At 40.0% G+C, this 25,316-nt stretch overlaps 1 protein-coding gene across 7 annotated transcripts in view; it reads left to right on the plus strand.

The window, feature by feature from the left end:
• Positions 1 to 25,316, plus strand: part of GHR (growth hormone receptor) — a 139,161-nt gene that overhangs the window by 16,486 nt on the left and 97,359 nt on the right. Inside the window, exon 1 of one of the 7 annotated variants that reach the window (XM_013181673.3) lies at positions 1,445 to 1,599. The exons of 5 other annotated variants lie outside the window; for them this stretch is intronic. The gene's annotated coding sequence lies outside the window, so the exon portion shown is untranslated. Of the gene's footprint in view, positions 1 to 1,444; positions 1,600 to 14,915; positions 15,016 to 25,316 lie in introns of those variants that run through there. One more of the 7 variants, XM_066988785.1, reaches the window with a different exon arrangement.

Here is a 25,316-nt window from a genome sequence, read left to right on the forward strand (position 1 = left end):
CAGAATGATCTGTTGTTGAACTGTTTTTTGCTGTTATGCTGTCTCCTGCCAGTTCTCTTTTATAGAGAAGCTAGTGTTTTTATGAAGTTTATGAAGGTATTAAGATGCCTTTAAGCAGATAAAATTTTACTAAATGAGTATTTACTGATGCCGGAGACTGATTATGCAAGATAATAATGATAAGATAATAATGTCAGATGAGGTTTAGGATATTAGTAATGGTGCCGCTAATGATTAAGCGAGCGGACACTTTGTGTTTCTCTTTCTTCCTCTGCTCCCCTGTGTGTCCCGCTTCTTTCGTAAGCCAGATACCATGCTTTAGGTTTTCTCCATTGGTCAGTCTTTCATATCTGTATTGCTGTCTTCTGCACGCTCTTTGGTTTGTCAGCGACCTCTGCATGGAGAAGCTGCCCAAACGTGACGTGGTGTTCAGTAGCACCCGGGAGGAGAACAATTAATCTCCTGTCCCGTTAATGCGTTACAGAATTGCTCTTCCCTTTGAGACAATGACATCACGTTGTTGACTCACATTCAGTTTGTGGTTTACTCCAAATTCCTCTTCCATTATAGGGCACTTTTATTAAAAAAAAAAAAAAAAGAAACATGAAACATTTGTTGGTGGTAGCATACTACAGTCTAACGTTTAATTTTATAATAAAACAACGATAAAAACTGCCTTGCATCATGGAATTCCCCAGATATAATCACTTAAACCCCTGTGATTTATCTTACTCTTTTTTTTTTTTTCCTTAACATGCCCCAAACCAAAGGTGTTTTAGAAGAAGCTTCAGCCTGAAAAATGCTTTACTGAAGTAGACAAAATCCATCTTTATTTCCATGTTAGGGGTGGTCAGAACAGATTTTGCTGAGGATCTGGGCAGCTTCCTCCTCCTGCATTAGCATGAAATTGGAGTTCTGCCTCTGGCACTGTCCTGTGTCAGATCAAACGTTCAAAGTCCTGTTTGCTTTGTGGTCAGTAAAGATCCCAACACTGCTTTTTTCATGGATTAAGGTGATAACTGTGGTGGCCAAACTAAGCTTCTGACAGTATAGTTTCCCCTTTGGCCTTAACTGCTACTTATAAAACTTTGCAAATGTTAACTACTAAACTGGCAGGCAGTTTTCTTCAGCTACATGTTGAGCCTTTCTAAGAGCTTTTGCTCTCCCTGAGGTTTATTGCAAAATGAAAATGTTCTCTTTGTCTCTGGCATGACTTCAGGTTTGTAAACTTTGTTATCCAAAGAAATATTGAGTTCATATTCCAAAATACTTGGAATCTAGTTGTTGACTTTTGGGTACATAGGGCCATTGCTCTCACTCAGCACAGTTTTGCCTTTAAACTTCCGGATGATCCCTGTACACATTTTCTTGTTTATTCCCTTTTCTGTCAGAGAGCTCTTTCCTGGAAAACCCAATGTGAGTACGGTTTCCAAACTGTGCTGAGGGTGATCGTTCACTTTTGCTATAAGAGCTCTTGATGCGATGGATTGCGGACGTTTTGCATGTTTGCACTGAGTTTTTATCGCTGAAGATGGGGATATTTGGATCACCAGCAAGGATGAATGAATGGGATATATACCCAAAGAGGAAGACTGGCAGGTAGGAAATGGGAGCGGGGTTTAGCAAGGAGATTCTGCCTGTAGGACAAGTGGTAGGGGGTGGTGGCTGGGAGGGGCTGTGTTGGAGAATACTTGCCAGTGGTGATCTTCTGACCTTCACCCATTCTCCTTGGCACAGCTTGCCCCCCTGCCCTCCAGCCTGTCTCCTTCCCCTGGATATCACAGCTTCTTTCTTCCTTTAAAGTTGACCTTGACTGCACATGTGCTGAAAGGTGAGCTTCTACTGAACAGCCTGGTTCTTTGTCTTGGCTGGATTCCCAATCCAGGTGCTGGATTATTTCATCTTTTTTAATTGTTATTTTCTTGGCTTTGTGGGGACGGGAAGGACAGAAGGCAGTGTCAGATTATAAAGGCTGATTTACAGGGACTTTGAAGGTGGAGCTACTCTGTCTTGAGGAGTAATGCTTTGTTTGTACAACACGAATCAATTTGCGTTCCATTTTCACCATAACAGCTCAGATACAATTAATCCTCACCATGGGCTACTTGGATGAGTACTGTATATTCAATTGAACTTTTTAACCTCCTAAATGAATCACAGAGAGAAAGTTAATGCTATTTATATTTAATTATACATTTGCAAACTGGGCAGGAGGGGAGAGTGTACACAAAAGTGAGGTTAGCCTTTACGTTCAAGATAATAGAGGGAAGCCTGGTGTCTTTTTGAGGGATGATGAGTATAAGCTTCTGCTACAGTTAATTGACTGTAAAAATGGGGTTGCTTTTTAAAATGGACACTGTCCACTTGCATGTTGTGAAACTCAGTAATGTTAAAAAATGCCTCGTGTGAGTATAGCCTCCCTTTCCTGATTGGTCCTGTTTATTTCTTGATAGTTCTGTCTTTAGAGGGTTCAGGGAGCTGAGAGGAGATGAATGCATCTGGTAAAATTCACTGTGTTTTACCCCCTGTATTCTTCCATATCTGTTCAGCACCTTTCTAGACATTTGATCATACAGGTCACTATAAAATGCCTGAAAGCATTTTGTATTCAGAGTTGCAGCAAGCCTTTATCTTGCTTATGATGTACATTTATAGCCTTCCTTGTTGCCGACAGAATTTTGCAAATCCTAAAGTTTGAAGCCCCGGGGAGGAAAAAAAGAAAAAACAAAAAAAACCTGATTTTTTTAAGCACAGTTTTAAGCCAACCCAGTGAATTTTGAATGCCTGTGGTATGCTTGACAAATGAAGTAACTTCTTAAAGCAGTCCCATTCACTGTATTTGGTATATGAATGCCTCAACTATTTAAACGAAGAGAGTAGAAACAGTATCTTTCTCTACATCTTTCCAGCCCATGAGCAAAATGATTTACAGATAAAGAAATTGTATATTAAAGAGAAAAATGACTCATCAGAAATACCGGTCCTCTTCTCTTTCCCATGTTTGATTATTTCCATCATAAACTGTGGAGTGGTCAATGCCTTTCTGAATAGGGCTGAGGATGTGAGATAGGTCTCAGAAGCCAGAATATTTTGCAGTTTTTACCCTCCTTCCTTTGCTCCATTTAGAGTTGCCAGCTTTAAACATGCTAAAGGCTGGCAAAGTTTAATAACTGTGAAGGATGTTTGTCTAGTTTATGCTAATGCTTCATTTATGATACACTGCCTTTATTAAGCAAGAAGGAAGAAAAATGAACAAATAGTATTTTATCTCATTTCTGAAATTGTTAGCATGAATGCGTATATCCCACGCTAGATGATGACAATGAACTCCCTGGAAATATTAGAGTTGCTCTCCATTAAGAAATGTGCAGTGCTGCACCTAATGAAGCAGCACTTAGCTTCGCTAATGTTGCACTGGAGCAATACAGAGGTTCTTTTAACACAGAAGTGAATTCCCAGAACTCTTGCTTTGTAAATAGTCTGTTCCCAGAGAGTCCCAATTGATAATGACAGTTAATGTAATACCTGCTGGCTAGGCCTGGCCTTTGCTAAAAGAGTTCTTTGAAACTTATTTATTGACTGATGCAATCAATTTAGTCGGTGTCCGTCACCCCTCTCCCAAACAGCAAACAACCATTAATTTGGCCTCAGTTTTTCTTCAGCTGATGGGGTGCGTGAGATTAAAGTCTCAAAGACCTTGCCTACGTTTTTGTTTGTAAAGCACTTGGTGATTTTGATTTTACATGTGATTATGGCCCTGGGAATTACTATTATGTGAATATTAAATAAAGGTAATTTTCTGTTCAGGTTGACCAATGGCTACCCAGAAATAGAGACATAAAACATGCCTAACTCTCCCTTTCATCAGTTCTTCAAAAACTAATTCTTGGTTATTTGCCTGTGCAGAAAATGGGGTTTAGTTACAAGGCTGAGATTTCTCCATGTGAACAGTACATTAATGCATTAGAGGAAAGCATTCCCCTCTGCGTGCTAAGAGTCATCGATACTTTCCCCTTGCATGCTACCGTACAGAGATCAAGTAATGAATGTTTGCCCCATGGTGCTGACCTTAGCCAGCTTTCCTGCTGTGTCCAGAAGTGATGGGAGGTGTGCTTTGATCTCCAGGGATCCACAGGGATACCCATAGTATTACCTTAGAAGTCAGAGGATTGATTCGATTGCTGTTATCAGAGAATGAATAATGCTAAACATAAATCATCTAGTGGTGACATCCATCTCATGTTTTTTCTGTTCCCTCTCTCTTTATATACATTTTAGTATATAATTCTGCATACTGAATTACTTAACTGTTGGGAAGTAAAAAGCTTTTAAAGGGAAACATGTTTTTGTTTTGTCTTTTTATACTTTTACTTCAAAAATGACACTGTTATGAATTGATACACCTTGTACTGGGCACTGTATGGATGCTCAGTGGAAGATACGATTTGTTGTGAATAAGCTGAAAAATGAGAGTCCCTGAAAGGATAAGTGAAAAAAGGATTAACCAATGATTCTTAGTAAAGATTTAGTTAATAGATAATTATTATTCTTTATTGCCTAGAGTTGTTTTCTTTGTGCTTCTGATTGATTTTGAGTCATTTTTAGAATGTATGGCAGTGTCTTCTTTATGCTACACCAACAGGGGAGATGATACGTTGTGGGAAAATAGAAAAGAATATATGTAAAATTTAGCACGAGATTTTAGTTGGGGTGGTAGTGAAATAAAGTTTAAGCAACAGTTTTTGGTGAACTAGATCATGATTTTATTATGCCCCTTTAAATTGGGGTAGTTTGTTCCCTCATTCACTCCGTGCATCCCTGCTTTCTTTTGGCTTCACAGTTGTACTCTGAACTTCTTGTTACAAGTTTATCAGGTTGTTGGAACAATCTTCCTGTTCTTGATCTTAAAGGAAACAGGGTTAGAGTGGTTCAAGATTTATAGCTCTACATGTGCTTTACTGGTGACTAATCTGCACAGTGGAGAGAGGATGCAATTGTAAATGTTTTAAGGGACATGGAATGCAATAAAACAATTCAACCTACAGCAGGTCCATAAAAAAATCAAGCATTATTGCAGTGTGCTATAGAAGCCTTGTCGTGGTGGAGGCAGTCATAAAACATGCAGAACAAATTACACAATCCTCTCTTATTTTGCCATTACTCTGTACAAATAATAACAATTATTTAGCACTTCTTTCCTAGCTGTTGTTACAGACTAGTATTTTAGTCCCAGCTTGTGGGGAGAAATGTGATTAATAAAAAGTACCCTACTTTGTAGGAAAATACTTCAAATACAATAGAAAATTATAACATTTTGTACAAATTTGAACATGCCGTGGACTTACGGATTTTATAGACTGTTAAAAGGCCTGTGATTTTTTTTTTTTTCATTCTCAAAATTTTTGAGTTCTGCAGATTGTTTGTCCCACAACATCCTACTATGGACCTCCACATAGTTTTGATCTTTGTAAATAGTTTCCGTTTGAGACTTTATCTCTGCTGAAAAGGGCTCAATTGTTAGTGTGTTGAACAGTTTTCAAAACTGATATGGAAACTTGCGTTTTTCTCAATGTGTTAGGAATGATTTTGTCATTTCCATAGTGCCTTTCAGCAGCACTTCATTGAGATTGCCTCTTGACAGCAACGTGGGATTGTCCCAGTGTTAAGCAGGGCCAAGCAGTGCTGGCCAGCCATGTGCTCCCCTAGTGCAAACATGCATCCTCTCTGGCCAGGAATATTTCCAACAAGTGCTTTTTCTGAGCACTGAGTTGTTGTAGAGCCAGTTCATCTGGTGAGATGTGGTACCAGTCCTTTTGCTCCTCGTCTGTCACTCAATACAGAGATGAATATGGCTTCAGCAAGCAGTTGGTCAAGACCTTTTCAGGTTTGTGTCACTGTGGGTGAAAAGGGGCAATCATCACGAGTCCCAGTAGTGGAAGAGGGAATATGCACACAGATGCCGTGGCCAGACTGGCCAAGGATTTTGAACAGGAGGAAAGTCTTCACTGGAGATCTGCTGTGAAGAGCAGGACACAGAATTTTAGTTTCAATTTATTTTACTGAGCAAATATTCTGCTGTGTTTCTGTGCCAGTTATTCAGGGTGCCTGCTCAATTCCTAATGAAAGTGAATATCAGTAAGAAAGCCTGGGGACACACAGTCAAAATTCATGCTGTTGGTGATGTGCTGTGCGATGGGTAGATTCCTTTCTTGTAACAGGTCCCAGGTGGGACCAGGTATGGTTAGTCCTCTCAACGACACACACCATTTAATACTGAGATTTTTTCTCTAAATCTTTTCTGAATCATCAGTCACCTGTGATTTAATCTATGGGGAGGGACATGGAATTGAGACACATGGGGGTGGTGATGCTGATTTGTACCTGCTGATCTCACCAGATCAACACTGAGGAAACAGGGAGGGGGGCTATAATTAGCAACTGAGTAACTGAAGTACACTTGCCTGATATTGTTGCTAATTCTGTATATGGCCCTCCCTTTATTCAGTTTATTTTACATTGGTTTTCAAAGGCTTGCACTGAGAACTTCTTCTGTGTGAAACCTGGACCCAGTTGTCCCAGAAAAATTTTTGAATGTATTGATCACCTGCAAGAGATAGTATTTTTTTTTTATTTTATTTTTTTTAATCTCACTTCCATGATGTATAATTTGGCTTCTAAGGTGTTTTTTTTCTCAAACCTGGTCCTGGAGATTGGCATTGCTAAACAGTGTTGTGTAAGGTGTCCTGCAATGTCATCTGGGTTGATGCTTGATGTATCTTGCTCATATACTTAATGTTAAGGTTAGATTAATGAGGGGACTATTAAATTAAGAATAAGAAGTTGGCTTCTGTTATTGTAGCTAGTGATCATCTGGGCATTTTCACCTAATATCTAATTTCATATAATTTTCTCCCTATTTTTGCAATTCTTTTTCTTGGTGAAAGAATCTTTTTTTTCTTTCAAAATACTTTATTTGTATTTTACAAAAAAAAAAAAGGGGGGGGGGGCAGTGTTAGTGCCCTTCATCTCATCTATGCTATTCCTGTTGATCAAGTTAAAAATTTGAAGTTTTAAAATCCTGTCCAGGTTTTTCTGCAGCAATCTCCAATATCCTGCAGACCAAACTTATTTTTCTTTAATGAAAGCATACATCAGGGTACTTTTAAAATATATTTCCATTTGCATAGGGATCATAAAGAATGTGATTATGACCCAAGAAGTTCCCTATTTGGAGTAGATGTACCTAATTACCTGCAGTTTTTTAAGTCACGTGTTATACAACAATTTCATAATCACACAAAACTACTCTTTTTAATGGCTTTCCAATAGAGAAATCACCAAAGATTTTATTTATTCATTTATTTATTTATTTATTTTGGTGCTTGTTATACTGTGTAATTGGTTTCTGGTAGTATCAAACCAGTAGAAAATACGTCTCAGTAACATAATTAATCCCTAAATGTTACAATTCAAGTTTAGCAAGATCTGCTTTTATTGAACCTCATATTTAACAACAATACGCTGTGAATTGTATGCTCTCTTTGTTAATGTGCTATAGTTTTGCCACTCAGTGCACTAGAATCACAGAATCATTTAGGTTGGAAAAGATCTCTAAGATCAAGTCCAACTGTTACGCTGGCATTGCCAAGTTTACCACTAAACCATGTCCCTAAGCACCACATCTATATGGCTTCTGAATACATCCAGGAATGGTGACTCAAGCACTTCCCTGGGCAGCCTGTCCTAATGCCTCATAACCCTTTCAGTGAAGACATTTTTCCTAATATTCAACCCAAACCTCCCCTGGTGCAACTTGAGGTCCATTACCCCTCATCTTACCACTTGATGCTTGGGAGAAGAGGCCGACCCCCAGCTCCCCACACCTTTCTTTCAGGGAGTTGTAGAGAGCAATAAGGTCTCCCCTGAGCCTCCTCTTCTCCAGGTTAGACAATCGCAGCTCCCTCAGCCGCCCCTCATAAGACTTGTTCTCTAGACGCTTCAGCAGCTTTGTAGCCCTTCTCTGGACATGCTCCAGGGCCTTGATGTCCTTCTTGTACTGAGGGGTCCAAAATTGAACATGGTACTCGAGGTGCGGCCTCACCAGAGCAGTGTACAGGGGGACAATCACTTCCCTAGACCTGCTGGCCACACTATTTCTGATCCAAGCCAGGATGCTCTTGGCCTTCTAGGCCTCCTGAGCACACTGCTGGCTCATATTTAGCCAACTATTGACCAATACTCTCAGATCTGTTTCCACCGGGTAGCTTTCCAGCCACTCTTCTCCTAGGCTGTAGCATTGCATGGGGTCGTTGCGCCCCAAGTGCAGGACCCAGCACTGAGCCTTGTTGAACCTCGTACAGTTGGCCTTGGCCCATCAGTCTAGCTCATCCAGATCCCTCTGTAGAGACTTCCTACCCTCGAGTAGATCAACACTCGTGCCTAAGTTGGTGTCATCTGCAAACTTACTGAGGGTGTACTTGCTCCCCTTGTCCAGATCACTGAGAAAAATATTAAAGAGCACCGACCCCAGTACTGAGCACAGGGGGACACTACTTGTGACTGACCTCCAACTGGATTTAATTCCGTTCACTGCAGCCCTTTGGGCTCAGCCACCCAGTCAGTTTTTTACCGAGTGAAGCATACACCTGTCCAAGCCTGGAGCAGCCAGTTTATCCAGGAGAATGCTGTGGGAAACACTGTCAAAAGTTTTACTAATGTCTAGATAGACAACGTCCACAGCATTTCCCTCATCCACTAAGAGGGTCACCCTTTTCGTAGAACGGGATCAGGTCAGTCAAGCAGGACCTGCATTTCATAAACCCAGTGCAGACTGGGCCTGATCACCTGTTTGTCCTATATGTGCCGCACAGTGGCACTCAAGACGATCTGCTCCATAAACTTGCCTGGCACTGAGGTCAGACTGACAGACCTGTATTTCCATGAGTCCCCCTTCTTGTAGATGGGTGTCACATTTGTTACTGTCCAGTCAACTGGGATAACTGATGGAAAGCAGCTTGGTGAGCACTTCCAACAGTTGCCTCAGTACCCTTGTGTGGATCCCGGTGATGGGTTCAAACTGGAATGTGTAGTGCTTGCATCACTTTGATTTTGGCTTTCAGCACTGTGTCATTGGGCAGTATTTACATCTGGAGTTATACATCATAACTGGACCCAAAAGGTTGTTTAAGTACATAGCAGCTTCCTCAGAAGATTTGTGGTGGTCCAACTTATATTAATGATAAAATAGCATCTAAACATTACTGAGAAAATGGTTTTTAATTAAAGGGGAAAAAAAAGGTAGATATAGTTTAGATATTAGGAAGAAATTCTTTCCTTTGAGGGAAGTGAGGCACTGGCACAGGTTGCCGAGACAAGCTGTGGATGCCCCATCCCTGGAAGTGCACAAGGCCAGGCTGGATGGGGCTTTGGGCAACCTGGTCTGGTGGGAGGTGTCCCTGCCCATGGTAGGGGAGTTGGAATTAGATGGTCTTTAACATCTCTTCCAACCCAAACCATTCTGTGATTTCGGTGTGTGACCTTTTGGGTCTATAATTGGTTGCTTGCATATCATATCAGTTACTAATAATAGAAGAGATTTGTGTAGCATTTATATGTGGAAACTTTTATATATGTTGAATTTAACAGGATGCTCCTTAAAACATCATGATTTCATTAAGTGTGAGTTGTATTCAGCAGCCTGAATGTACAGAGGGAAAATACGTGAAATCAAATTTTGGGAGCAGACCTATCAAAATTCATTGGAAAATTAGAAAGAAAACTTCCTGGGACTTACATTCTTATATGCTGTATGTAGGCCACTTACTGTGGAAGTTGATACACTCTTGATGTCTGCTCTGGCACCTGAAGCAAGTGCTATCCCTGCACCCAGAGGAAGGAGACAGTGCAAATACCAAATTTTGATCCTAAATAATTTGGAGGATGGAGCAAAAATAAAGAAATTGTGCAGTTCATACTGAGTTCATTCAAGACCAGTAATTATAATTTGGTGATAAATCTCTGGCTTTCACTAAGCCAGTTCAAGTTTTGCAAAAGGTAAATACAAGATATGAAAGTCTTGAATGTATTAATGCTAAAGACCCATACTTAAAGAACAATTCTCAGTTTAAATAGAAAGGGCTTTTGTCATTGTTTAGCTCTGTTGAATTGTAAATTAATAGGCAATTTTCTGTAAGTAGCAAATCTTTTTTAAGCTGGCAACTGGCATGTAATCCACTTTCAAAGCAGATTGGCCTACCTGAAAAGGACTATCTAAATAAAATAAGCTGATTTACATTAATGTAATCCTGAAATACCAGGATTTTTGAGGGAACAGAATACACCTGAAAATAACTGTGGCTGTTATTAAACCATAGGATAATCATTTGTACCTCTGTGGAACTAGAATAATTCTGGTGCTAGAAAAAACTAGCCCAAAAAATGCTCCAAGAATTTTAAGTATTGCTTTAGAAAACCACTCATAGTTCCATGAATGTGAAACCTTTGCCCCCAGAATGCTAAAAAGGGTCCTTCCTGGCCATAATTTTGTGGAGTGAGAAGTTTGGTTTTTACTTGTCAGGCTCTTCAGAGACGTACCTAAATTGTGTAATGCTAACAGTTGTGAGACATTCTTGTTTTCAATATTATACGCTATTATTTTTATTTAAATACTGTCTAAGGAGATTGTGGATCTCCAGTACTCTCAGTCAGATTTAATTAAATATATCATGGGTATACAAGAATAAGAAAACACTAGCTCATGTTGCACACCCTATGGCCTGATGCTGTTCGTTTTAAGCCAATGGAAATTCAGATGTTTCCTTTATCTTAAACCACTGTGACTCTGAGCTTCAGCCTTCCACATTTTTCATTAACGGAAAAACAAACTCCACTTTCTAGCTAATAAGGGGACAGTGGTGATTCAACAATGGAATTATAGATTATCTCAACCTCACTGAAAGTTCATTACAATGATGGAATTGCTTAACTATCTATTAATGCAGAAACGTAGCGTAAAATTTGCACTCATTCGGGTTACCCGATTTGCTTCCAGTGCATAATCTTCTGTCTATGTCTCTGCTGACAAGTCTTAGAAGCTGCTATGCTTATGCAGAAGAGTTTGAATTAATGGCACTGTATAATGAGGGATGTTTTTCATGGTTGTGCTAGACCTTTTGAATCTGGAATTATTGCAATGCACTCTGACCCCCCTTCAAAGCACGGGCTAGAGAAACTTAACCCTGGGACGTTCACATCGTGATATTGATGTGTTACAGCTGCAGTGTGTTACGCACTGCATATGCAGAGTCAGACACAGCAAGCCCTAGCACACTTGGTCCAAATAGGACAGAACAGACACAGGAGGAGGACAAGGTGCAGATGAGGGGAGCGATAATTCAGTATCATACAACAGACAAAGGCGGATTCAGTCCACAGATGAGCTGATGCCTGGTCTGGTGGACAGTGAGTATGGTACAGTGCTGAAGGCAAATGAACATTTTGGGTCTGAAATGAATTTCTGATAAGATGCTGACCACTTATGATACTCAAATTAACTTTGTCAGTAATCATGCTCCAACTATTAGTCTGTATTCTTTTCTCCTTAATGTAGAACAGTTTTATTGTATAATTTTTCAGACTTCACCCCTCCCAAACAAAAACATCCACAACCAAGAAACAAGTGTCTTGTGTTAGTATTTTTGTTGGGATCGTATTTAATTTGCTTCTGTCTCACAGTAGCTTGGCATGTATAAAACCAAATCCCAACTCAATGACATTTAGTTTTAATGTGCTTTTAGAATTGCCTTATGTGATATTTGATTTCAAGTTTAACATTCATTATAAAAATAGAGAGGTAAATTTATGTGACAAATAATGGTTCTGCAGGATTCTACTCAGATTTTTCTGGTTTTTAGGAATTGAATTTTTATTGATTTCTTTTTTTTCTTTCAAAATAATTTTGCCTTTCTGTGAGAGTAATGTTGTCTACCATGGGATTAGACTTCCAGGACCAATGAAGCACTGCTGGGAAGGAAAGTGAGAAAAAAATGTCTATCTGTGCCATAATAAAGTTTTCTTTTGAATATGGAGTGGAAAGGCCATTGCCCATGAGCTACTTCACTTACATTTCACTTTCTGCTATTATATTGAAATAAATGTTCATTTTCAAGTGCACCCTTTTGCTTGTTTGGTGTTTGTACTGGGTTTGGACATAATTTCTGCAGGCATGAACAATTTTTCTATGTTCTGTAAAACATCTGGTGTGCTTTAGACTACCGTGACTTACTGTGACTTACCTCAGCTTCTGCTGAGGTCAGTGAAAGTAATCAAAGTTACTCTAGAGGCAAATCCTTTGAAAATATTTCCCACGTGCAAGCAATGATGATACACTTTGAGGTAGCTTGTGTCTCTTGCCACACATAAGCCTGCCTTTGAGTGATGGGAGTACCATAACCTTGTCTTTGGTACCTACAGACCAAAGTTCCTCCCTCTTCCGAGCTTTATGCCCACCAGTCTTCTGGACTAAGCACTACAGTGGGAGTAGTTACTTCCTTAGCCCTGTAGATCTGGTTCTTAGTGGAGATGTGATATGGCTTTGTACTGTAAGTCAGTTTTTAAAGTGCTTCTTACCCAAGGCAAATGCATATATAAAAGCTATGTGGTTCTCTGCAGTGTCTATGGTACATAAGATTCTTCCATTAAAGTGTAGTGAAATGTGACTAGTCATTTCTCTGATTGTAAAAGTATCCTTAATATTTTATTCAGTAACCAAAGCCATAATGTGTGTCTATGACTGGAATTATTAACGTATTAATAACTTATTATTAACTATTGGAGTCATTCAGGCACATCTCAACATCCATTTCTTGATATCATTATTTTTTTTTCAACATTGCATTGACTGATGACAATATTTAACAATTTCTGGTGCTACAGTCATTTTATAAGAAACTGATTAGGTTTTTTATGTTTCTAATGGCTTGTCCATAGTAATTGTGTTTTTATTTAATTTATTGGAAACTTGTATCACTATATTGTTCAATTTTAAATACCATTACTCTATAATTGAGTTGTACTGCAGCTATTTTTTTTCGTTTAGTACCAGCATTTATAGATATGTTTCCATTTTCTGTAGCTTTTTGTAGTCATCCCATAGTTATGGCTCCAGGTAATTACATACTGATATAAATAGAGTCTGACTGCAAAGCTAACCTTTTTTCATGTAGCTTTGTATCTAACCCACTGCTAGACTGCTTATTTTAGAGTATTGCAGAGCCACCATATAGTTTTAATGGGAAAAAATTATTTAGAATGACAAGGTTCCAGTAATGTGAAGATTAAACTTTGAGTCAGCTTAATCTGGGAAGGAAAGGGTGGTAAGGTAATAGGCTCAAAACTGTTCTCGTACTCTTTTTTTTTTTTTTTACTGCTTTGAGGACAGATAGCTTCTCAGAGGGCTGACATCAGCTATGAACTGAGAGTTGGTTAGAGTTTAAAACTTGTGCATTGTCGTTTTATTACTTTTTCTCCTCTAGTAAGGGTAGTAGCAAACAAAAAGTGTTGTAGTAGGACTACTGAGTCTAAGGACTTAAATACTGGTTCCAGGTCTATTGCAGTATTCCTGCTGTAATAGGACTCAATATTACTCAAGTAGGAGTTGTCAAAGTTACTAGGTAGACACAATGTGACATCTATTTCTTCAGGTAATTTTTCCTGTTTGATTAATAGCTGGAAAAATAGAATGTAGCATTATTACAAGAATCTATGAAAATTGAAATATGTTGCAAGGTATTTGTAGTAAAAGGAAGGTATCTTGATGACTGAATTAAGTCTTTTTTATTACATGCTAATTCTGACAACTTCTTAAGTTAAAATTTGTACTTCTCTAGTATAAGTAGATTTTATTAGCAATTAAACTCATTTGTGATAATGGAAAGAAAAGCTACATGTATCCATGGCCAGGTGACCATCCTGGCATTTCTTTTCTGAAGCAGAAGTGTAAGGTGTATGTTCATCTTCTGTTAAGAAAAGTCAAAACTTATCTTCAGTGTTAGATCTTTTTTTTTTTTTTAACAATGGAAGCATTGTTCTTTTCCCATATTGATTTTGTTTATTTAAACTTGACATTTCTTTAAACTATTTTAAGTATTTATATATTTCAACTTTAGAGAAATTAAGGGAATTCACTTCACTTCTTCACACTTCCATCAAAGACTGTCATAGTAAAGCCAGCTAGGTTTGTATGATGACGTATGACTCTATTATAAACTCAAGTGAGTACAGATCTGGTCACAGCACATTTGTCCTCCAGCTTAGGCAGAACACTTTCAGGCTGCTAGTGAAGTTAAGACCAGATTCAGTATCTGTTGATGCTTTGAAAGATACAAATGCATTATATTTTTGGCAAATCCTTGGTGGTTTGTACTTTAGTATAAATAATGTGCATTGTATTATTTCATGTACACTTAACACCGTACACTTGGAGTTAGGATGATCTGGGGAGACCATCTCCAGAAGTAGCTTTTGAAGTCTGGGGGTGTTATTTTCCATCAGATGTGATCATTTAAAGTCTGGGTGGTTTTTTGGTTGTTTTCCTTTGTTGAGCAGGATGCTTTTCTGTGTGTTTTTACAGAATCAGCATGATCCAGGATTAGAGCAATCTAGTGTTTTCTCCATATAGGGACTGCGAGAGGCTAAGATGCAGCCTGAGGTACAATTCAGGGATGTCCCTATTAGTCAGTCATAAGATACTAAAAACGCATTAGCATCTACACAAGTACATACAGTTTGTACAGCTGCAGGGTGGGGTTTTTTAATGGTTGGCAAGCATTGTATTGCACACCAGGGTGAGCTGGTTGTCCTTTGTATGTAGTTGGAAGGATGAGAAAGGCTTTGTCTCATCTTTATTGTCCTCACAGGTTACTATTTCACAATTGGTGTTGAGGTTCATACTCCCTGTAGATTAATGGATGCTCTGGTTGGAGCGAAACACAGCCGGCCTTCAGCATTCATCAGTTTGTAAGTATCCTGTGTCTATTTACACACAGTAATAACTGTCAGACCACTGGATTTTGATGAATAAGCTGTAGGATTTTTTCTGTTGATGCCCAGCTTGGAGCCCATGAAGATCAGTGGGGCCTTTCTGCTGGCTTGTCTTTTGGATGAGGCCCCACGTAACCAGTGGGAAAGACAGAGGAATTATAAAACCATTAGGAATAATCCCAAGGGGAATTCCTACCACCACCCAGCAAGGGGCTGCCCCAGCCTGGGCATCGGGCACCTCCCTGGGGACGGGATGGGACACAGGCCTACGCATGAGCCCAGCTCGCCAGGGCCAGGCTGTGAGGAGCGGGAGGCCGGCCCTGCTGGGGCCATGGTTGAGCAGGGGCTGGTGGTCTCAGGGCTGATATGGGGTGAACCCTGGGGTGTTCACAGGTGTTTGTAACTGGCATACAGGTCTCTGCTTTAAGTACTGAACTTTAAGTTAATTACAAGTTTTAATTTCTTCACACTGTGTTCTATCATTTTTTCCAGAGTTTTTCTGGGCCTTTTCTTGCCATCCTCATAAGAACTTGGAAGGCAAGAGCCTTCATCTCTGCTGAACACCTCCTTTGTTAATAAATCACCTGCTCATTGCTTAGAAACAGCATTATTTCATTTCCTGACCTGACCTCTCCTGCTAAGCGTATTTGAAATAGTTTTATTATTTACTGTAGCTTTTAGTTCAACCTGTTGAGTCCCCTACCTGTTATCAGTATTTGCTCTTACTCTACATACAGTCTCATTCCTGCTCTTGTTACTCAGCTAAAGATGTGTTAGGGTGCCCATGCACACCAGTATTGAATGTGATTATTTCATTGACTCTTTAGATGAGCTCCTTTACCATTTCTGTTCAGTTCCTCTAGTTTTGTATATGGCAGGCGCAGGCATGAGCAGGAGCAGGTATGCTTCACACCACTAGCAAACTGCTGCTCTTTCTGTGTTCACACTGCCGTTAGCACCGGGGAGGCATGTTGGTACCTTCTCATGGCAGCAAGGTAACTGGTCATGAGTGCTTGTAGTCTAACTAGAAGGCAAATTTTTAAGAATTACAGTTGCAGTTGCATTTAGGTAGTAGCTAATAGTGGCAGTGCTTCCAAAATCTCAGCTTTACTACAAGACACACTTCTGCAACTGCAGGTGCCTACAGACTGGTTATCTTTGGCTGTCTCCTAACACTTTAGGCAGACCTAACTTGGGAGTAAGGAGAGCTAGCCACAGGGATCCCTGGATAAAATCTCAAGCTCAGAGTAAACAAGTAGCAAATATACCTGTGAGGAGTCGGTGCCTCTCCAAGGTCAGGACTGCAGTAAGACTAACCTGATTGTGAAGCTAAGATCTGAGAATAGTGAGGGAGGATCTAGATATAACATCCAGCTCATTTTTCATCCACAGCAGCACAGAACAGAATGTGAACACAGCTGATATCTGCCGGTGTTGTCATTTCATTTAGGGTTCCCCTCACATAGATAGGATTTCACTGAGGTATGAACATCATTCACTGCCTATTTGAAATTCTTAAATCTGTGTTTCATTAAACATCCAAGTTCCTTAGTAAGAATACCAGAGGACCCTGTTTTTTTCTTCTTTTTAGTTCAGTTATTTGAAGAGTAAATACAGCTAGGCTGCCTGCTTGGTGTGATTCATCTTTTATCTCAAGGTTGTGTATAAAGAAAGCTTTCTTCATCCCTCTTGCTGTAATATCACAGTGCACAGAAGTCAAGTGATGTTTGGCATTATGTTCTGTATACTTCACAGCTGCATGTTAGTCATGTGGAACTAACTTGTTAATGTTGGTGACAAATCTCTCCACAAAAGTGAATGTAAGATAGGTGTACAAAAAGAATGACCTTTTATAGTTCTGGCTGGTGTGTCACACATGCCTATAAAGGACTCCTACCATAATTCACAAGCCTAACTTGGGAAACAAGCGTGCATGTAGCTGGCTGGTATTAGTTTTGGCAATAGGTGTCTTTGTAGCCTAGAGTGTTAATTAAAGTTCTAAGGGCCCTAGGGATTACTTAAACATCCATGTGATTATCTTAATGTTCAGGAATTTTATATGTTTATTTTTAAAGACCATCTTTCCTTCATTTTGATTCCAGGAGTAGGATGAGAAAGATCAGAATGCCATAAAAGTTTCTGAAGTCTATTTCTGCATTAAATATGTATTATGATAAAAGACTTCTCACTGATGCTCAGATTAGGAATTATATTCAGAATATTGTTCCTGTTGTGATTCCCTGCTGAATTTCTCCATCTGGTAATGTTACTACTTAGGAAGTGATAACATATGCATGTAACAAGTTAATTGTAAAAGCTCAGAATGGATAATTTGATTGTGCTACTAAAACAATAGTAGCGAAGCATTCTGGTCTGTGGTTGCCAGCATTAAATTACCATGATTGTTATAAATCATACGAGAGGATTGTGGGAAATAGAGCTTTCAGCTTTTCATTACAAATCCCCCATTTTCTGTCCAGTGATCTGAAGGGGAACAGCGCTCAGCCATCTGTCTAATAGGCTGCGGTGGCACTTTACAGACCATTACTCTCAGTGCTCTGGGGGAATAAGAGTGGGAAGAGGCAACATGCGTGAATAATGTAGTATCCTTAGGATCACAGTGCTTCTTGCTCTGCAGATTCATAGCAAAGAATTGAGTCTATCTATACAACTGCTGTACAGGGGGGCCCTGGCAGGTTTCCACGTCAGACGGTGCATATGTTAAACAACCACAACTCAGAAAATGTGGGGGATGAATAGGAATTACTAGGAAATGTGCATATTTATTGTGTTGCAAATTATAAGTAATAATATGGTTATTTCTGAGATTGTGAAATATATGCCTGGCAAATGTAAATGCTGTCCTGGGCAGTTTCTTTAGCAGGCCTATTTCTCAAAAGCCTGTAACAACAGATAGCTGAATAGTTCATATAGGTTACTAATAGGAACAGTTGTGCAAATCCTATATAAAAATTCATTAAAGCTGGTAGAAGTACATCTCACTGTTATTTAAAATCACTTCAGATACCCATACGCTTGAAGACTGGCTAAGGTCAGGCTGAAAGGGTAAAGAAGACCTTGGTAAAAGGATTTGGGCCAGAAGGCTTCTTGGCCCTTCCTTCTGAATTTAAGCCAGCAGAAGAGGCAGACTGGTATAAACGGGCTGCCGTTCCCCATTTTCTCAGACTATGAGTTTCATTTTGATACCATTGGTCCTTTATTTTATTCAACATGGATGACAATTTGACCAGAGCCAGATGATACATCGAAATTGCCACTGTCAATGACTCCGTGTCCCACTAAAGCTTGAAGGATGTCTACCATGTGAGATTTGTTTCAGCCCCATCTTTACCATCCTTAAGCTTTACCACCTTCTAGCACTAACAGTGCAATTTCCCCAAGGCTCAGAGATGACATCTAGGCTGACATAGCTGAGGTGCGGTTTCGGCTGGAGGATGGAGTGGCGAGGCACAGCTTGTGTCCCTATCGGCAGGCTCTCGCACCCTCTGCCCTGGGGTGGCCATGTTTACACCCTTGATTGAGAGCAGCTGTGGAGCCCCATGCCAGGGCACGGGCAGCGGCTGGGGCTGTGCTGGTAATTGACCATTGTGTAAGGATGATGGATGCCAAGAATTGGGCCCATTCCGTGGTCCTTTTCAGTTTACTAGTAAAAACATAGTCAAAATGTTACAAAGGCCATGTGATGCTTCTGGCATTTTTTAGCATAAAAATAGCTAGTCAGCACCAGGAACAAGTTGTATTTTGTATATGCTTTTCTCTGCTGTATGAGAAAAGTTTCTCTTTTTGCATTTAAAAAACAGAATCCAGTTCCAGCATACCTCAACTAATGTATTCTCCACCGTTTTTTAAGTACAAATACTCATGTAGGGGGAAATAATTGTTAATTTAAAACTGAAGCATTAATACGTTCAAACTTTTCGTCTTATGTCTTCAGAATCTTCATTTGATGTTACCCATGGGACTGGGACTGGAATGCAGGCTCTTCACTCTGAGCCCTGGTCCGGCTGTGGATATTCTGTGCTTGCTCTGCAGCAACAATGGGGGTTCACACTGCCTCTCAAGGCTCATTTTTTTCCCATGGTTTTTAACAGAGCGGCACTAAAAGACAATTAGTTCTTGATTAATGAGTTGTGAACTCAGAAAAGGGAGGAATTTAGCTGGTAAATGAGTGTGTTGCTGGCTCAATGTATAGCCCTACTATATTGTTTTCCCTATCAAAAAATGAGTGAAGCTTACAGGAGCAATGACAAAATCACTACTCCTGTGGCCAGAGGGCATGGTATTTGTGTTAGTGTCTTTTGCCAGTTATGAGACATACCTAATGCTTAGCTTTGCCTGACCCTTCTGGTGACATTGTACTACAAGTGCATATCATATGGCCATGATGTGTGTATGAGTGTCGATATTTCTGAGATGCCAGTATCCACATCTGTTGCAAATATGTGGAAAGTCCATGAGTTCCTAGTCTCTTGTTTCTGCCTACCACACTTCACTGTCAATTCATGCCATACCCATCTTTTTCCTAAAATATTAATAATTAAAAAATAAATAAAAAAGAAGAAAATCCAGATTAAAATAGTACTCTACAGAAACTGATGTCTACTCAAGTGCATAATATAGGAATGTGTCCATCTCTATTGGAGAAGAAATAAGACAGTTATTTTTAAAGTAAACGTAACACATGCACGTGTGTTAAGGGAGTTGGCAGAGGTGATAGCCGAACCACTCTCCATCATCTTTGAAGGTCCTGGAGAACAGGAGAGGTGCCTAAAGACTGGAGGGTAGCCAGTGTCACTCTGGTCTTCAAGAAGGGTAAGAAGGAGGATCCGGGAAACTACAGGCCAGTCAGTCTCACCTCTGTCCCTGGAAAGGTGTTGGAACAGCTTCTTCTGGATGCCATCTCCAAGCAACTGGAAGAGAAGAAGGTTATGAGGAGTAGTCAGCATGGATTCACCAAGGGGAAGTCGTGCTCAACCAACCTCGTTGCCTTCTATGATGGCATCACCAGCTGGGTAGATGGGGGGAGAGCAGTGGATGTCATCTACCTTGACTTTAGCAAGGCTTTTGATACTGTTTCCACGACATCCTGCTGGCAAAGCTGAGAAAGTGTGGGATAGAGAGTGGACAGTAAGGTGGGTTGAGAACTGGCTGACTGGCCGAGCTCAGAGGGTGATGATCGGCAACACAGAGTCTGGCTGGAGACCTGTGACTAGTGGTGTTCCCCAGGGGTTGGTGCTGGGTCCGGTCCTGTTCAACATCTTCATCGACAACCTTGATGAGGGAATAGTGTCCACCCTCAGCAAGTACGCCGATGACGCAAAGCTGGGAGGAGTGGCCGACATGCCAGAAGGCTGTGCTGCCATCCAGCGAGACCTGGACAGGCTGGAGAGATGTGCAGGAAGAAACCGAATGAGTTTTAATAAGAGCAAGTGTAGAGTCCTGCACCTGGGAAGGAACAACTGCACGTATCAGTACAGGCTGGGGGGCGACCTGCTGGAGGGGATCTCTGAGGAGAAGGACCTGGGGGTCCTGGTAAATGACAGGTTGGCCATGAGCCAGCAGTGTGCCCTGGTGGCCAAGAGGGCCAATAGGATCCTGGCATGCATTAAGAGGAGCGTGGCCAGCAGGTCAAGGGAGGTGATCCTCCCCCTCTACTCTGCCCTGGTCAGGCCTCACGTGGAGTACTGTGCCCAGTTCTGGGCTCCCCGGTACAAAAAAGACAAGGATCTCCTGGAAAGAGTCCGGCGGAGGGCCACAAAGATGATACAGGGCCTGGAGCATCTTCCCTATGAGGAACGGCTGCGAGACCAGGGTCTGTGCAGCCTGGAGAAAAGACTGAGAGGGGATCTTATCAATGTTTACAAATACCTGAAGTGTGGGAGACAGAGGGATTTGGCCAACCTCATTTCAGTGGTTTGTGGGGACAGGACAAGGAGCAATGGCCACAAGATGGACTACAGGAAGTTCTGCACCAACATGCGGAAGAACTTTGCTGTGAGGGTGACGGAGCACTGGGACAGGCTGCCCAGGGAGGTTGTGGAGTCTCCTTCTCTGGAGATATTCAAGGCCCGCCTGGACGCCTACCTGGGCAGCCTGCTCTAAGGAACCTGCTTTGGCAGGGTGGTTGGACCCAATCTTTCGAGAGGTCCCTTCCAACCCCTACGATTCTGTGATTCTGTAAATTATTACTAAAACAAGACAATTGTGATTTTATTCATAAATGCGTATTTGGAAATTACATCCAAAGAAACTGTAACTCAGTTCACTAAGCAGAACAAAGACTGATGTATTTTAATTAATCAGAAGTCAGTGTGATTTTGTTCTTACTGTGGGCAAGGCTAATATTTAAAAGCATTAGCTATTTATGCTCAATCAAAAGATAAGTAGTGGTGGTGGAATCACTTTCAATTGACTTTACTTACTATTATTTTGGCATCAGATAAAAGTAACATGATGCTTTCAATATAGAATTCTTGATTTCAGATAGAGACTTTTCAAATTGATAGTGTCTGTGATATGATGCCAACCAAATTTGCCTTGGTGTTCTTTTGTGTTGGCATGGTAATGAAAAAAAAAACCACCACGCTTATTTGCTTCAAGTGTATGAAATCTTTTGCTAAAATGAGGTCAGTGGCTTATGAACTCTCACATCTGAAGGCTGTCTGCTTTGAATAGCTTCAAGAGCTGTTCCAGTAATTTACTTATCAATCCAGTGAGAATTTTGAAACAGAAATCTGAATTGTGTGAAACAAATACAAAAGAAAAACAAAAAAAAAAAAAGAGGTTTGATTAATATTTTCTTTGGTGTTTACAAGTCGTCTCATCTAACTTTTTGAACCTTCTACCTTTTAAGTTTAGATTCAGGTGAGATTTTAAAGATAAAATTGTCTTTCAACAAAACCTTTTCTTGTATAATGTTGAATTGGGTACTAACTTAAGGAAAGAAAAGCTTTTGACATTTTTGCATCTCAGTTCTGTGAAATTCGGTTTAAATGTACAGCTGTTAACAAGTTATCCGAAACTGTGTTTTTCACTGGGACGAGAGAAATGGATTTGGAGCAAAAGGTAGAAAGAGTATTCTCAGTTAGAGGATTTTATGTATCATTTAAGTTGTTTTGGTTTGAGGTTTCCTGAAAATACAGGGGAAGGAGAAAGCACCATGAATGGAGGAATGAGAAGCTCTATGGAGGCCATCAAGTAAGGCAGGATTAGCTTTCAGGAGTATGGTCAGAAGAATAAGTGAAGGAGACTGATGGTGGGATCAGATTCTGAGTTTTGTTCAAAAACAGATCTTGGGAAAGTTCAGTGCTATGTGAAAGAATCTGGACTTGAGAGTTTGAAACCCAAAGTGGAGAGTTTGAAACCCAGAGTGGAAGATGAGTCCTCCAGACAGTGACTGAAAGAACTGTGTTTTAGTTTGAGACAAAAGGGTGGAAAGACACACAATGCTTCTAGTTTAAGGAGGCAGAGGTTTTTTTGTTTTGTTTTGTTTTGTTTTTTTAAGATGAGAAATACTGAGTACAATTTTAACATGGGAGTGGTGGGATATAGTGGAAGGTTAGAGGAAAGCCTGAAGGAGAGGAAGTAGGACAGAGTGCAAGAGGAGAAAGCCAGAGGAGTTAGAGTAGGCAAGAAAAAAAAAAATGACGCTCACTGGAGAGCAATCTTCAGATTGTTTCAGCATTAATCCACCTCTTTCTTCCATACTCAAAAATAAAAGTAAGCAAAGGGGAAAAGTCACGCAAGAATCCCTGTGACTGGGGACCTTGTGCTGTGTCCAGGCAGTTGCTGTTACTGAGAACTTGATAGGCAACTGCCTAATATCTGTTATGCATACTCCTTGGAGATCTCTGGGTAAGCGGAAGATTGATTTGGCCTGTAATTACCTCTTTTCCTGGATTTATGCCTTGGAATAGCTTGAATGTTTGGACATAAAAGTGAAAACGAAGTTAATTCAGTTCTTTCGATGTAATCTCAGTGTTATCTGCCTAATATCCCCTAAGCACATTTTGGGTACCTGGAAAAGCAGCTGGGCCTCTTACAGGCTGGCCTGGCAAAGGAGGTTTCCATGCTTTCTGGCAAAGCAACACTACCTATGCTATCTGAATGATGCTACCCATTAGTCATTGCTTTTATCAGCAGAGCCAACCTGTGGGTGGGTGCAGAGGCAGGTTGTTGGTCAGCATAGGCTGTGCTGTCCTGGGAGCTTTCCTGCTCTGCTTTGGACCCTTCTTTGTTAGTTTGAAATTTTGCCTCAGACTATCTCCTGGCTTGTGGTGAATGAGATATGGGGATCTAGGTAACTGACATGCAGCCTTCTCATCGTTGTTTCTACCCTACCAGGCTTTTCTTGTCTTCCCTCTTGCCCTGACTGTACGGTTGTTCTCATCTGTTTGAACTAAATGTACGTAGTGACTAATGCTTTATTAATCTCCTAGTTTCTCATTGCCTGTTTCATTTCAGCCTCTTCCTGAGCTGTTTTAGACCTCCACTTTAATTTTTTTTGTAAAGCATAGTGAGTGTCAGTTGAGCTCTTTATTTCACTGTCACAATTCAGTATGTATCTGTGCTCAGTCAAGTATGTCTTTTTTAATGCACCGCTTTCTTAGCGACAGGTGTATTTCTTGGAAATATGATAGGTCGCAACCCGCAAAGTCATATTTATCCAGCAGCTGAAAGATGATCAGGAACCATTCATCAACAGTGTGAACTCCTCTTGAAGATAGGACTGAAGGGCATGACATTCAGCTATACCTGACATATCAGATAATCATTGTGGCAGCTAGGACATATCGAAGTAGGGTGTCTGCCTATGATTCAGTAAAAAGATGATGGGCTTTTAGACGGGTACTTGAAAACTGCTTGCCTATGTAAATTATCAAAAGGAATTCAGTTCTTTGTTGGGGTGAAACTCTTCTGATTTCTCCCAGTGGTCCTCTTTTAAGCCATGGCTACAGAAATGGATTGCTAGTAGCAGGAAAAACTAGTGCAGGAGAAGTACAATAGATTCATGACACAGTAACTATAGCTTGCTTTGGTCTTTCAGTCTGACTCTATGTGATAATTTTCATACAAAATGCATGAGCTGTTTGGAGAAAAGCACTTACCGCAGTGAGAAGCACTCTATTTCTCACATCTCTATTGCAACCTGAGTCACTGGGAACAGTTTCTTTCTTTTTTAGGTCTCTGAGTAATCAGCTACCAAAGTAAGAAATATTTCATAAAAGGGCCAAATCATGGACCACTTAGAGAAGCCCAAAAGTTATGGGTCATAAAATTATCAAAACAATCTGACATCAGCAAATCATCTAAGGACTAACTGTTACCTGGTTTTAGAAGAAAACAAAGCAGGATGCACATTGCATAAATCTTATCTACACAGATTGTTTTTTTACAGATTTGTGAAGAAATACTAAAATGATACTTGTCTCTTATTTATATAGCCATTGTTGTATTTTTCAGTCTGAAGATGATACATAGTATATAATTTGTGCTGCTCTGGCAGACTAACTGCTGTCCACTGCTCTGATACATTCTTTTTGTGAAAGCAATGTCCATCAGAGTTATGGAGAACAAGTTCAACTGAAATTTGTTTGATTTTTTTTTAAAGCAATGTTTCTTTTCAACATGATGCTTCTTTTTTTTTCTGTAAAGATCATTTCAACTTTGGTATTTTATTTATGAAAGTTGTGTTGTGGTTTTGTTTCTGGAAAACTGACTTCACTTTTCTTTATGCTCTCAGTATAGAACTGCTTAGAAATAACTACTTGTCAGTAACCTTTTCAGAAACTTACAGTATAACAAAATGAAACCGTCGATCCCTTAGTTGAGCTTCTTAAACACTGACAAGATAAATTAGAGCTTCATTAAATTAATGATTCGATAATTAAAAAGGACGATTCAAAGGAATGGCTTAGAAAAATGGATAAAGTATAAATGAACTCTGCATTAAAGTTACCATTAAATGGAAGAACAATGAATCATAAATTGCATCTGTATAAATGCACATGCTTTCTGTGGGGAGACAGTAATTATTATGCCCAGGAGCATTCTCTGTAACGTCTCCCACTCAGCTACTGTCAGCCTCAATTATTCCATTATGATGAAAATTTCTGAAATGATCTGAGGTTAAAGAAAAATAATAATAATAAAAAAAATCTCTTTGCTTTAGTTTTTTTCCTGTTTTTAATAGTCTAGAGGCATTGATAACTTTGAGTTCTCCTTTATAGTAATTACATTTACAAACACACTGGTAA

The sequence above is a fragment of the Anser cygnoides genome, chromosome Z (genome assembly GCF_040182565.1).
Source record: "Anser cygnoides isolate HZ-2024a breed goose chromosome Z, Taihu_goose_T2T_genome, whole genome shotgun sequence".
NCBI classification, from domain to species: domain Eukaryota; kingdom Metazoa; phylum Chordata; class Aves; order Anseriformes; family Anatidae; genus Anser; species Anser cygnoides.